The following is a 6,000-nucleotide window of genomic DNA, read 5'->3' as shown; positions in this document are numbered from 1 at the left end:
ACAGGAAATACAGTACAATCAATCACAAGAACAAAACACAAAGTACTGAAGGAATTCAGCGGATCAGTCACCATCATGAATAGATGATGTTTGGGGCTGTGAACCCTCTATCTCCGCTGAATCCCTGGAAGCTGCCCTAACCAGCTGCGTTCCTGCAGCACTTTGTGTGTTGCTTCATTTTTACAGTATCTGCATATTTCTTGTTCACCTCAATACAGTCTCTACTTGTCTGTTCCATCATCGTATCAATACAATCACCAAACCAGTACATTTTATCTCCAAACTACCAACACCACTTGTGCCTACTTTGAGCAATCCACCTATCAAGTATTTGAGAGACTCTTACACAGATGGCCCAGCCCCAGTGTCCAGCACCTTACATTGCAGTCCTTCCCCACAAAGCCTTTATAACGGCTACATTGAGCTTCAGTGAATACACCTGGAAGCTGTGGCGTCACTAGAGTTGGTGTGACCCAGTGCGGTAACACATGGTGTCAACCACCCACCCCACCTATGGATCGAGTGTACCAAGCATAGAAGAAACAGGTATGTATTCCTTGGATGTCCAGGATCACTGAGTGGGGGAGGATGGGCGGTGGCAGCTGTGCTGAGCAGGAGGGACGGGGGGGTGGGGGGGGGGGGGTGGCGGGGGGGGAGCTCTGACCAAAATGCATTAGAAGGTTTCAAAAAGTAGCATAAAGCCCTTTCATGCAACGAAAAAGCTCAACTAAAGTCGGAAATTCTCTGCCCTTACACCTGGGGACTTACCTTCTTGAATACGCCGCAGCCAGTTCTGAGGCACAGATTGTGATCCCTCTCGGGGAAGGATAATCAGTGGAGCACAGTGCTCCGCTGCCTGGCTGCCGTTGCATCTGGTTAGGGGTGGGCTGATGACGCCTCCGTCAGCTCAACATGAATGTGGCACAGGAGCAGCCTTTTGGGGCTGCACCATGAAAGGTAATTTCTATGTTTCCCCTCCACATTATAGCCGGCCTCCACATGGAGACCTGGCATGAAAGGGCCTATAGAGCTTTAGCCCTGTAGTTACATTGATACATGTAAAGTGGCCTTATGAAAAATGTTTTTGTTGTTATAACTAACTACAGGGATATTTTTATTAAAAACTACATTTCTGCTGAAATACTGTACATAAATTTTAAAGACAGTCATTTTGGGGGCGGGTGGGGGGGGGGGGGGAGAGTCCTAAAACTAGAGATTTAATTGCATGGATTTTCCCTGAGAGGGAAAAGATTTAGAAGAGACGTGAGGGGGAGGGAGTCAACTTATCACCCAGAGGGTATGTGGAACAAGCTGCCTGAACAAGGAAGAAGTAGGGGTGCACAATTAAAACATTTAAAAGTAATTAATGGGTTGGAAAAATTTGAGGAATATGGGCCAAATGCAGGATAATATTGCTGGATTGGGTCAAATGGGTAGGCAACTTGTTTGGCCAGGATGTATAACTCCATAATTCAAAAGGAAGTTATTGGTGCAAATGGTTTAGCCAACTAGGAAGTTACAAAGGGAACAAAGAGATGTGGTTGAGAGCCCTGTTAACCACAAGGTAGAACGCAAGCCATGGATAAGGAAAAAAGATGTCTTAAATGTAGTACTGTGGAAGTCTTATCATCTGAATGAAAATGGAGAAACTAGTAGAAGATTCAATCTGATTGTCATGTACACAAACAGAAACAAAAGGGTTTTCCTTTATTCATCCTATAAAGGCACAAAAAGAGGTGCTATCAATCCAGCACTACTATCAGGACAAGAAAGAGATGCAAAAGAGAGTCCACTGAGAGACATCAAGTGTCCATGAGTCCTGCTGCCGCCTCCTATATCCCCATAACCTCTGCATCCGCACAACCTCTGGCCCTATCCTGTGGTGAACCCGAGCTTGGTTATGCAGCCTCAATTCGATAAGGAAGCTATCACTGCCAAGACCTTATGGGAGCCCTGATTGCCATTTATCCCCTCACCAATGTCAGATCCAAATACCTAGTTACCAGAAGATGGTCACCAGTAACCTGCAGCCTGGTGTGAGGCCTTTGGGGCTGAGCTCGCTGTCCTGCTGCTGTGGTCTGCTCTCCCAGGCTTCTTGGTGGGGTATGAAGAGGTGGGAGGGGGGAGTTGTCCTGCTTAGGTGCCTTACATCGATTCAAATAGACCTTCTATAGGATAATACTGTATACTGATAATAAATTTATTGTCATATACATTGTACAATGTACATATGCACTGAAATTCTTACTTCTGTAGCTAAACAGATATTTCATCAAAACCACTATTAAATTTAATTATTAAATTTAAGTATTAAATTAAATTTTAAAATGATAAGAAATATAACAGATAGATAGATAATCAAAATGTCCCATTACTTCAGTGCAAGAAAAAAGTAGTCTAACAAGGAGAGGTTTATTAAATGCCTGGCAGCTGTTGGAAAGATGTTGTTCTTGAAATTAGAAGTCCTGGTTTTAAGGCTCCTGTACATTTTCTCGCAAGGTAGCAGTAAGAAGAGACTGTGACTAGGATCCTTTATGATGTTGGCTGCTTCTTGAGACAGCGTCTCACATTGAATGACTTCAATGGATAGGAGATTGGAACCTATGATGGACCCAGCTGTGTTTGCCTCCTTTAGCAGCCTGCTGCATTCCCAGCTATTTAAATTGCCAAACCAGGCTGTGATGCAACTAGTCAATATGCATTCCACAGAGCATCTGTAGAAGTTTGATAGTATATTCGACAACATGCCATATCTCCTCAAACTCCTCAAAGAAAGTTCGTTCTTGACAGGTGCCCTGATGTGCTGGCTCTGGGAGAGGTCTTCGGAAGTATGGACTTCCAGGAACTTGAAGGTCTAACTTTCTCCACCTTTGAAGGTACCAACCCTTTCTATCTCTAACCCATCAATGCAGACAGGTGCATGGTCCCTTGGCAAGATACCTTTTAGAGTCTGTAGTCCCTCATTCAGATGCCAATGGAAGTCTGAGGACTTTTAATAAATCGAGAACCCCTGAGCTATTTTGAAAATACCTCATATTTTGAAATGTAAATGTTTTAATTTATTTACAACACAGAAAAAGATGATTCTGTAATTGGCTGGTTTTCAAACTTCTGTACCATCTGCCCAAAGGTGGGAGTGAGAAAAGGTTGTAACCCTGGTGATGGGGGTCCTTTCTGGTGTTGACTGCCTTCTTGAGGAAGTACCTCAAATAGATGTATTAAATAAATGGGAGGTCAAAACCTGTGATTGACCATGGTATGTAGGACTGCCTAAAGAAATCTCTTGGTGCCTGCCACATTGACCACCGCCAGTGGGCTGATAACGCCTCAAACCGTGCATCTTGGCGCCTCACAGTTTGGCGGGCAGCAACCTCCTTTGAAGAAGACCGCAGAGCCCACCTCACTGACAAAAGGCAAAGGAGGAAAAACCCAACACCCAACCCCAACCAACCAATTTTCCCCTGCAACCGCTGCAACCGTGTCTGCCTGTCCCGCATCGGACTTGTCAGCCACCAACGAGCCTGCAGCTGACCTGGACTTTTTACCCCCTCCATAAATCTTCATCCGCGAAGCCAAGCCAAAGAAGAAGGTCCAATCAGACAATACGCTTTCCACAGTTTGATAAGAACATTTGGTGACTGGCCAAATCTCATCAGCTCTTAGAAATTCGAAGCATCAGTGTGCCTTTTTCACAGTAGCCTTAATGTCCTGGCTCCAGGAGAAGTCTTCTGAAATATGGACTGACAGGAACTTGATGGTCTAACCTTCTCTCCCTTTGTCCCATCAACACAAATCAATCCCTTGACCTCCTTTTCCTAAAATCCACAATAAGCTCTTTGGTCTTTGTAACATTAAGAGCAAAATTGTTTTGAAACCACCCAACCAGATTGTAAATCTCCATTCTATGTTCAGACTCATCATCTCTGGTTATTTGGCCAGTAATAGTTGTGTCATCCATGAATTTGTGAATTGGGTTGGATCCAAACTTGGCTATGAAGTTGTGAGCTTGTTGACAAAGAAGGCTTGCCAGTGGCTATACTTCGTGAGAAGTTTGAGCAGATTTTATAAGTCATCAAAGACTTGAAAATTTTTACAGGTACTGTGAAGAGCATTCTGGCTGGTGGCATCACTGCCTGATAAGGAATAACTCCAGAGGATTGTTAACTCAGCCTGTGACATCACAGGCACCAGACTTTATTCCTTCGAGGACATCTACAAAGGGCAGTGTCTTAACAAAGCAGCCTCTATCCTCAATGACCCCATCACCAGGCCATGGTATTTTCACATTGCTACTATCAGGAAAAAGATACAGAAACCTGAAGACAAGCATCCAGTGACACAAGGACACTTCTACCCCTCTGCTTCAGATTTTTGAACGGACAATAAATCACTTTCTCCTATTTTCTTGCACTAATTATTTAACTTTGAAATGTAATTTACAGCAATTTTTAGCACTGTATTTCTGCCGAAAAACAATGAATTTCGTGACATACATTTAAATTTATAATTTTTTTTAAATTTAGACATACAACACAGTAACAGGCTATTTCGGCCCATGAGCCCATGGTGCCCAATTTACAACCAATTAACCTAACCCGTGATATATTTCAAATGATGGGAGAACACCAGAATCCCCAGGAAATCCTACAGGTACCAGGAGAATGTACTGACCACTGGTGCTGTAACGGCATTGTGCTAACCACTACACTAACTGTGCCACCTACAGAGGTTCTTGAAGTACAGAAAGCAAGGTTACAGGTACAGCAAGCTAATGCAGTGTTGATATTTATTGCTTAGGAAATGAAGTACAAAGCCAAGAAGATTTTTAAGCAGTTATAAAGGGCTTTGATGAGACAACACTAAAAGTACTTTGTGACCTCCACCACTGAGTAAAGTGCATCTGAAATTTAGCAAGATGTCCAGAAAGTCTTGAATCAAAGCAGAACTGTTAAAAGTAGCTGGCTGATTTATTACATAGGTGTTCCACAAAAACCTGAACAGTATATTGAAAGAAGAAAGAATGCCACAAGATATCAAGAACGGCATTATCACTAAATCGAAAACAAAGACAGGGAGGTTGGCAGAAGATTCTGAAGTAAAAACACAAAACACTCTCACTGCTCCCCACCTGTAATCCCTGCTACTCTCAAGCTGTTCAACCACGGAGTCTGCAGACTTCTGTGTTTTACAAAAGATTCTGAAGAAATGTTTTCTTCCTCTCTAATGAAGTAAAAATATTTGCTTATATACTTTTGCATAGAATCATTACAAACATATCTGAGGAGAACATGCCAGAAGCCCGTGGTAAGGGTTAAGATGACTTGCAAGCTTATTCTGCAAGAAGCTGGCAGATAATCGTTTACGCTTTCCATGAGTGTATTCTAATAATGGCCAACCTCAAGGTTGTAGCTTTCTGTGTTTTCAAGATAAACAATCAGTTTTGAATTTTTCTTTGTAGTGTGAGAATGGAAAAAATGGAGATGGTGTAGCAGGTTGAGCAACCATGCAGTGAGATGGGCCTAATCACCGCCCCAGTCATCCAACACAAGATGGTGTGGGCCCCTCTTCTGAGGAGAAGCCCACAGGGGATGGCACTGCTTCCTGGTTGCGTGCCAGTGGACGGGGAGTGTCACTGCGACACACTGATGTCACTCCCTAAGGCCAGCACACCCCTCACAGAAAGTGGGTGGTCCCCTCGAGCAGCAAGAGGAATTCAAAATAAAGTTCATTCACTGGTAGACGTCTCTCATTTTGGTAGCATTGCCATTAGCAGATGCTAAAGTGGTGACCATGATGGTTCCAACATCTTTGGAATCCACCTCGAATACGACAAAATACAGGATACTACAGTTGCAACAGCTGCGACCAACACTGTGGGCATGCATTTGCCACCCTTCTGAGCAAATCAGCCCAGGAATTGGTTACAACTGGCCAAGTCACAGTTCCAGATCAGAGGCATTTGTAAAGGTTAAAACCTGGTGTTTTTACTTCTTAGTTAAT

The 6,000-nt window shown here is 43.4% G+C and overlaps 1 long non-coding RNA gene across 1 annotated transcript in view; it reads left to right on the top strand.

Moving 5' to 3' along the window:
- The first annotated feature begins 252 nt into the window (after positions 1 to 252).
- Positions 253 to 6,000, top strand: part of LOC138749446 (uncharacterized) — a 31,560-nt gene continuing 25,812 nt past the window's right edge. The window contains exons 1-2 of the long non-coding RNA XR_011348643.1: positions 253 to 546; positions 2,791 to 2,876. This is a non-coding gene — a long non-coding RNA (uncharacterized lncRNA). The remainder of the gene's footprint in view (positions 547 to 2,790; positions 2,877 to 6,000) is intronic.

This window comes from Narcine bancroftii, chromosome 14 (assembly GCF_036971445.1).
Source record: "Narcine bancroftii isolate sNarBan1 chromosome 14, sNarBan1.hap1, whole genome shotgun sequence".
In the NCBI taxonomy this organism is placed as follows: Eukaryota; Metazoa; Chordata; class Chondrichthyes; order Torpediniformes; family Narcinidae; genus Narcine; species Narcine bancroftii.
This window is presented reverse-complemented; position numbering and strand designations above follow the sequence as displayed.